The sequence below is a fragment of the Epinephelus moara genome, chromosome 5 (assembly GCF_006386435.1).
Source record: "Epinephelus moara isolate mb chromosome 5, YSFRI_EMoa_1.0, whole genome shotgun sequence".
In the NCBI taxonomy this organism is placed as follows: Eukaryota; Metazoa; Chordata; class Actinopteri; order Perciformes; family Serranidae; genus Epinephelus; species Epinephelus moara.
The window spans coordinates 2793090-2802353 of NC_065510.1; the positions used below are offsets into that span (position 1 = coordinate 2793090).

A 9264-nucleotide genomic window follows, 5' to 3' on the forward strand; every position below is an offset into this window, starting at 1 on the left:
GTGAGATACTGGCTACAGTGATGAAACAAAACCAGCATCAGATGGACTGTATTCATAATCAATACGCCACAATAATATAAATAACCAGCGCCAATTCATCAGTCAATGATGACCCTAACCCTAACCCAAACACTTTCTTATGGTTAGGAAAGATCATGTTTTGGCTAAAGAGACCCAGTTTTGGGGGCACTATTCCTGCTGTGGCACAATCCACTCTGTAAAAGCAGTGACAGGTCGGAACAAAACAGCCACATTTGGAGGCTTGAAAGCTCCTGGAGAAGCAGCAACGACTCACTAAATCACAACTGGTTTTGTTGTGTGTTGGTCTTGAACAGTGATCTGCAGCTTGGCAGGCGTCTCACCTACACGCCGACCACCATCCCCTCCACCTCCTGATGACAAAGTCAATTCTTGTACTACGTCACTTAAGAAACTTTGATATGATACACATGAAACGGTAACATGGTCCTGTTTTGCAGAAATTATGCAAAGCTGACATTTTGTTCTGGCGTCTGTGGCTGACACATGTTAACAGATACATTCAGTGGTGGTTTGAGTCTTGTCAGTCACAGTAAGAAAACAACAGGATATAACTGGAGCTTTAATATCCTGTACAAGGTGGCAGGTCACTGGAGCCTATCCCAGCATGCACTGAGAGAAGGCCAGAGTAAACCCTGGCCTCTCACACACATACAGTACACACATTAGATTTAGTGTTTGACATACTGACAGCTGTTTGGCTGCTCAGTGTAACTTCAGAAATGTTGGGTCTGAGTTTTTTGATGCATCATTTTTGTTTCGTTTTCGTTTGGCTGATGGTGTTGCTAGGTTACCGTGCTCATATAGTCTGCTTGTTAGATTTGTCCGCAGATTGAGGAATGTTGCGTCTCAGCTCTGACGTCTGAAAACCTCCTGTTTACCGCTCCGACACAAGAGCTTTGTATCAGACTGTTTGATGTCGGCGGCATCAGAGCTCATCACTGATCAGCAGGAGTCAGCAGCGCTGGAGGAAGTTTTCAGATTAATTACTTCAGTAAAGGTACTAATACCACACTGAGAAAATACTCCATTACAATTAAATGTCTTGCATTGAAAAAGTTCCCTCAGTAAAAGTGTGTCAGTTTAATCAGGAGAGTGTAAAGTGAATTTTCTGTCAAACTGTAAATTGATTATTGGGCTAAACTTTAAGAAACTGTTGGAATGTGATATATAACAAAACTCTTCATGTGTTTTGTGTGCAAAATATTTAATTTATAAAGTCAGATACATGTAGTGAAGCAGAAAGTGTCACAAACAGAGACTCGATTAAAGTACAAGCACCTGAAATAAAGTGTAGTACTTGAGTTAATAAAGCACTGGGAGTCAGTGTTTGCAGCAGAAGCTTTTATCCAGTCTGTGAAATAAATTCATCCTTTAACGTCGTCACTCGTACAGTGTGGAAATCTTTTTATTCCAAAGGAATCAATAAACGAAGATGATTTAGGGATGATAAAAATGTTGTTAATTTCTTAATTATGACTCGTAATTCAGAATATGCAACCCGGTCTCCGAAGTCGTGGAAATCTGACATTTTGTCAGCGACTTCTGGCATCAGACACCAATGAAAAAGCCGCCCTTTCACGTTGGATTGATACACGAGTGTTCGCCGTTATTCTTTAATAGCGCCCGACGCCGTCAGGGGGAAACACAGTGGGACAATAATAAAAGTTAAGTCACTGGAAAAGCGAGGAGGGTGAGTGGGACGGGTGATGGATGGGTCCAACAACCACCAACTTTCACTGTTCTTTTTCCTAAATCAAACCACGTGTTTGTTGTTGAAGGAAATAAAACGTCAACTCAGGGTGTTGTACCGACATAATGCTTTTATTTTGAAAGAGACTGTGTGCAAACTGTACATTTCCTGTGAAAACAGAAGTGTATTTTGAAAACAGACAATGAAGTGAACAGAAGTTGACACGGCGTCCCAGAACGCCAACAACCAACACACCCAGGGCACCTTGGACGTCGTGTCTCAACACGGAGAGTCAATGACCAAACGTTGACATGTGACGAGGTCGGAGTGAGAGTGTGTTGGTATACGCACCTGTTCTCACTCACAACTCATCAAATACCGTTGTTTTGTCAGTGATCTCTGGGTCAACGACGCACGGAGGCACCTTTCACTGAGGTATGATACACACCAGGCAGCCGCAGTTGTTGACGCAGTGGGCAACAACTCAACCTATCAAGCACTGCCGCTTTGTCAGTGGACGTCGACGTGAGACACCAACGCACAGAGGCACTCTTCGCAGCAGTACGATACACACTGCAGTTTGTAACGCCCCCGGCAACCACCGTAGTATAAAGAGCAAGTGAGTTGGTAGGAGGGAGTGAGGGGAGGTGGGTGGGTCAAACAAACTCTGTACTTTTACCTGAGTGTTCGTTTCCCCGTGTGAAACAAAAAGTTATTTGAGTTGTTCTAATAACAACATATTGTGTTAGTATATTCGGCATATTGCGCTGGTGATGTGTCACATCACGTATGTCACGCACATAATGCTAAGCAACGCAAGGGACCTAACAACAAAGTATTTCACCTGTGTAGTACGCTTGTTGTGAAAAAGACTGTGTGCATGTAAAGAGCAGAAACTGTACATTTCCTGTGAAAACCAACTCATCCTCACTGTGACCTCGTCACATGTCCACGTTTGCTCATGGACTTTCCACGTCCACATACGACGTCCAAGGTACCCTGGGTGTGTTGGTTGTTGACGTTCTGGGACGCCGTGTCAACTTCAGCCTGTTACATGCATTGTCTGTTTTCAAAATACACTTCTGTTTTCACAGGAAATTTAACGTTTGCATACAGTCTCTTTCAAAATAAAAGCACAATGTTGGTACAACAACACAAATTGATGTTTTTTTCCTCAAGCAACAAACACACGTGGTTAGGTTTAGGAAAAGAGAACAGGGTTTGGCTTTAGAATCTTACAGGACGTGAACACTGCTCTCTCAGATGAAAGTTGCTGTTTGTTGGACCCACCCACTTTACTTGGACTTTCACTGCCTTAACTTTCGTTCTTATCCCGCCGTGTTTCCCGCTGACGCCACCGCGTACCGTTAAAGTATAATGGCAACCAGCCGTGTATCATGCCGACGTTAAAGTATGGCGAGACACTGTGCATGTAACGAGCGTAAATTTATATGACATCCTTAATGTCCAAAACTAACAAAGCGTTGTGCAAGAGTTGGAATATTACTTTATTTAAGAAATAATAAAAGAGATAAAATTATGACGGCGTGACATCTCAAAAGTTGACATTTTGACTATAGTATTTTGACTCCTGATGTTAAAATTATAATCACAATGTATTATGATATACGGGGGGGGGGGGGGGGGGGGTATTTTTATCCCCCGTGGGGCAACAGCATCAGTACGCACAAATACGTCTGTTCTTCAACTATGTTAAGTTGTTCATTTACATCTACGTTTTTAAATAATAACAAGTAAGACTTGACAAAATAACTTTTAAAAATTCAGTTTTGGGGGGTTTACTAATTTTACCATTACTTTATATCATTATAGATCGAAAAAGGCTGCATTTGAAAAAACTGTTTAAAATTCATTAATAAACTACAACACAAACAACAAAATAATTAACAAATGATTATACTGATTTTTAATGATTGTAGAAGAACATTAATTTTTCATGCATGTTTTTATTTTCTTGGCATGAATGGGCTTCCACACAAAATACACACACGGTTGAATCTTAATTTGATAAGTGTGTCAGTCAAAAGATCAGCTGGTGCTTCATCACACAGACGTCTTCACAGGTGTCTCCACTGTCTTTGATAACATACATAAAGTTTTTTTTAATTTCTCAATGACAGGACAGTGAGAGTCAGTGAATGAAACTCTGCAGAAAGAAGGTGTGAAATAAATTCTGCTTTCAACACAGCAGGTCATTTAATTAATATTTAATAAATGCTGACTCAAGCACGCCGTCCTCAGCCACAGCTCCCTGCTGTAGGTCAGTGCACCACGTTGTATTTAAGGAACAAAGTGTTCCTTCATTAAATGTAACTCATGAGGAAAGCTTCATCTATAAACGAAGGATTAGTGTTGATCTAAACCTTTCGTGCATTAACCTATTTTCCCAGCATGAATGGGCTTCCATATGAAATTACTGCAGTCTGTTAACGGATATATATTACATGTGTGTGCATGTATATGTACATGTTTTTATGATGGTTCCACCTGTCTCACATTACTCTCATTCAATATTTATTGTTGCACTCACACACTGCCTTTCACCTCCGTGTTTCCTGTTTACTTTAACAGTTTGACCTGAGATTACATATTTTATGTTGTTGTCAATATCGTTGCTTCCATTTAAAGCTGCTAAACTGATCAGTCGATAACCACTGTGATAAGTAATAACTCCTTTTAGCAGTTGTTAAAACATAATATGCTGAAACATTCTCTGGCTGCAGCTTCTCATATGTGAGGGTTTTTTGTCGTTACTGACAGTAAATTGAATATTCAAGGCAGTGGTGTCAAACTCATTTTAGTTCATACAGCCACATAGAGCCCAATGTGATCTCAGATGGGCCGCACTAACATCACCGTCGCACTGTAGCCCAGTATTTTCCCTTCTTTTGTGCAAAGAATTACAAGTACATTCTGTAGACATTCATTCTTTTACAAAACACATGAACAGCCTGAGATGTTCTTAAGAAGAATAAGTGCATTTTCAACAATATGTCTCAGTGTTTCCACATTCACTCGTCTACGTCTCACCGTCATTACATGTGCATTAATCCACACGGTTCCTGACACAGACTCTTCTGAACTGAAGCTGCTGCTTGACAATATTTTGCACAGTGTTCAATATCTTTAAACATGGTCACAGTAAGCATTCATTATTATATCAGAGCGCTGTATTCTGATCAGGGTGGAGAAATATCTGAAGAAGAATTTTACATGAAGTAGGCAACACATTGTTTAGCTCCTGAAACCTCTCTCAGGCTGCTGTCAGCCCTAGAGTGGTCTCCTCTGGTCTGAATCAGGGACTCATGTTGTCACAAAGTTGTATAATTGCCTAGAGTTGGTTCGTGTTCTCACGGCAGCATTTACAAGAGGACCAGATCAAATGCCTTGTGTGAGAAAGCTGCTCTTGATTGGTCAGAATTTCCATGTGGGAAAAATCCAGGAAGTAAAGCAAACGTTGAAGAAGAGTACACTTGCAAGATAAATGTGACACTTTCTAATGTCACAATGGAGGGACAACTACGCAGGTTGATTTTAGCGCTGCTCATCGTGGACTATATTGCTGTCATTGTTCATTTTAGTCAAACCATACAGTTTGAAAACGAGGCGCGGCTCCAACTAGAAAACAATGTTTTGATGCATTGGATGTGCTGAATGTGCATATTAAGGCAGTACAGGAGGAGGTGCACATTAATAATCCTCCAGGACTGTAACATGCTCATGTTTAACCCAAACAATGTGTCATGTGACTGCAGTTGCTTCACATCCAGGTCGGAACACCTTCTCACCACAAACCAACCGCACCAGAGTTCCTTTGGAACCGGACTGAGACCACCTCTTCAAGAAGGTCTCAGTCCAGTTGTTTTGGTGTGTTCACATCTGAGTGTGATTGCTGTGTTCACACCTGCCCAAACGAACCGCACTGAGGGGGCAAACAGACTTGAGTTCCATTGAACCGAACCAAACAGGGCNCCTTTGGAACCGGACTGAGACCACCTCTTCAAGAAGGTCTCGGTCCAGTTGTTTTGGTGTGTTCACACCTGCACAAACGAACCGCACTGAGGGGGCAAACAGACTTGAGTTCCATTGAACCGAACCAAACAGGGCAGGTGTGAAAGCAGCCTTAGCCTAGATTGGACCCAGATCCATTTCTGGCCCACGGGTCGTATGTTTGACACCTCTGATTTAAGGTTTCTGTCTGTTAGTCAGACACAAAAGCACATTGAAGACATCATCATGGTTATTCAGTCTTAACAGTCTATTGTCGGTGAAGATTCTCGGTCATCCAGGTCATGGTAATCATCAGTGCTATATCGTAGGCAACTGGACTCAGCCCTGAAGGAGCCTCTTGAATGAGAGGCGAAACGTCTTCAAGACACTCAAGCAAGTCCAGTTGCCTACGATACAGCACTGATGATTAACAGTCTGTTATTAGCCTACATAACAGTAATAAGTGTGTCCACTTTATCTTACTTTTAGAGATTCCTTAAATGTAAATGTACTTTATTTATATAGCCCTTTACAACAAGCCACAGGTGAACCAAAGTGCTTTACAGAATATAACATACAATTAAAACACAGAATAAAAGAATAAAAAAGAATAAAAGTATTGCCACACTACTGGGCATTAAAAGCCATCCTGAATAAATAAGTTTTAAGTTTTGAGGCCCAGGTCAGAGATAGCACGCATGTCGCAGAGGAACGCATTCCAGAGCCTGGGTGCAGCAACTGAAAAGGCTCGGTCACCCCAGTGTTTATACTTAGACCTGGGCACTTCCAACAAAAGTTGGTTGGATGACCTCAAAGCCCTGCCATGCTCACAACAGTTAAAATCTCAGATAAACAGGATGGGGCAAGGCCGTTGAGAGCTTTAAAAACAAACATTAAAAGTTTAAAATCAACTCTAAAATGGACAGGAAGCCAATGGAGAGAATAGAGGAGAAAAGGTTCTATTGGACAAATAAGACGTAAACCACTCAAGTACAGTGCCGCGAAAGCCAACATAGTGATTCAGGCGTGACAGGAGGACTGTATGGTCCACTGTATCAAAGGCTGCTGTGAGATCTAGCAGAACTAAGACAACAGGGCACTTGGCATCACCAGACAGTACAATATCACTGTGCACCTTTAACAAGGCAGACTCAGTGCTATGACGAGACCTGAACCCAGAGTGGAATTTTTCAAAAACAGAGTTGTTTTCCAGAAAGGACCGTAACTTTACAAAAACAACTTTCTCTAAAACCTTAGAGAGAAAGGACACATGAGAAACAGTTCAATGTATCAACACAATAAAATAAAACTGATCCTTTACTGATACTTTACTTTGAAAACTGGCGTCTTGACTTGTAAAGGCAGCAGTAAACAAGCCAAACAAATATTCATCCATAACTGTACATCCAGTTTATACAATTTGTAAATCAGGGGTGTCAAACTTATGGCCCGTGGGCCAGAATTGGCCCGCCAAAGGGTCCAATCCAGCCCACTAAGTGGACTAAGAGGTGCCAGGTTTCAGGAGCAGGTTAAACAATGTGTTGTCTAATCAAAATTCTGCTTCAGATATTTCTCCACCCCGATCAGAACACAGCTCTCTGATATGACAGCTAATTCACACTGTGACCATGTTTAAAGATACTGAACACTGTGCAAAATATTGTCAAGCAGCAGCTTCAGTTCAGATAATGATCTGTGCACCAGTGAGTGTGCTTAAGAATAGTAACACACCTCATGCTTCACCTTCATATCTGCACACAGGCAGGGCGTCACTAATTACATGCACAACTTAACCCATGGTGCAAATATGACGCAGCATTAACTGTAACAACTTCTGTCAGATGCATGAACATTAATCACAGCAGAGCAGGTAACACATGAGAGATTTAACACACATTTAAACACAGTTACCAACACATCGTTGCACAGCATGCTGGGAAACTCCCCAATTCAGCCCCAGCACACCACAATATGAATATAAATGTAAGTGATATTGTACATTATTATGAACATCTGTTCAATTTAGCAGTTATGACGAGTCAAAATTACAGCATCAAATTGTGTCATTGATTGTGTCAGCTTGCAGAGTATATAATAATAATAATAATAATAATAATAATAGGAAGAAGAAGAAGAAACATTTTTGGACTTTTGACCCCTTGAACTCTCTACAGGACCTGTTGGGGTCCCCAGACCACACCTCAGGGACCCTCATCAGGGAGTGAGATACTATTTCCATTAAAAATATGAATTTAAAAAAACATACAAACAAAAACAAACAACAAACAATGAGGAGAAGCATATGGGAGCAGTGAGGATCTCTGCAACAGCACAACTCACAGATATATTAATATACAATATAAGACTAAATATTTCTGCAGGACGCACGTGTTGAATCATTTAAGATATTTCACATCCGGTATTTGCGGCAGTTTAAACCCAAAACATTCACAATAAGCAGAAAGTTTTCAGGTGAATGTGTGAAATATAAAATCCGACATTCATGTTTCACTGTGCTGAAGACGCTGCATTAATAATAAATGTAAACTACATCATTTAAGAGACGAAGAGACGTGTTGTCTGCGCTCTGAGGTGACATTTTAATAAAGAAAATAATAATTGGTGACACAGACCTGAAGCTGCTTCTCCTCCGCGCGCTCTGATCCACCGACTGACAGCAGACCGCGAGGCGCGTTCACGACGTCCAGCGGCTCAACACGTACAGCCGCGCGCACACTCAGAAAGTAAATTATGTCCTCGTGCTGTGATGAGAAATGTCTGAGTTTTATGAAATATAATGCTTTGTTACAAATTAAACTCCTCAGCGATGCGGCTGAAACGAAGCTCAAGTGAAATTACTTTGATGGTTCAATTCATTTTTCATGTTAAAAAATAAATAAAAATAAAATATATATCCTATATTAAATGCTTCACAAGCTTTTCCTTTGAATAATGTTAATAATGACCATATAGTAATAATCAAGTTGAGGTTTGGACTGTTAGTGTGTAGGTGTCACTTTGGGTCATTGTGACAAACATTATTTCACTCTTTTTACAAACCGATCGATTAATTGATTAATGGAAAAAATAATCAATAGATTAATCCATAATGAAAATAATCATTAGTTGATTTTTCAAAATGAGTCCACCCCAACCAACTACAGCAAAATCAGTCAGAATCAGATCATATACGAGTTTTACAGCCACACAGGACATTTTTATCCTTCTACTACTTACACTATATTTTACTGATTATGCTAACATGCAGATTTTGAGCTGTTATGAACCAGGCGACTCCTCCACAGGGCAGAAAATGTTTGTCTTACATCAGGGGCGTAAATAGAGACAGTACAGGTGTGGTTGCACTGGGGCCCGCGGGGTGGAGGGGCCTGATTGCCACCTGGAAATACGCCCGTGTTCAAAGGAGAACTCGCATTAAATCAAAAATTGCAAACCCATCTCCATCATGGTTTTCTGTTTTTGTAAAGTAGTATGAATCTATAACTAAATAAGATGCTTAT

The 9264-nt window shown here is 40.7% G+C and overlaps 1 protein-coding gene across 1 annotated transcript in view; it reads right to left on the reverse strand.

The window, feature by feature from the left end:
* Window positions 1-8396, reverse strand: part of prokr1a (prokineticin receptor 1a) — a 21722-nt gene extending 13326 nt beyond the window's left edge. The window contains exon 1 of the mRNA XM_050043806.1: window positions 8377-8396. The gene's annotated coding sequence lies outside the window, so the exon portion shown is untranslated. The remainder of the gene's footprint in view (window positions 1-8376) is intronic.
* Window positions 8397-9264: the final 868 nt, after the last annotated feature.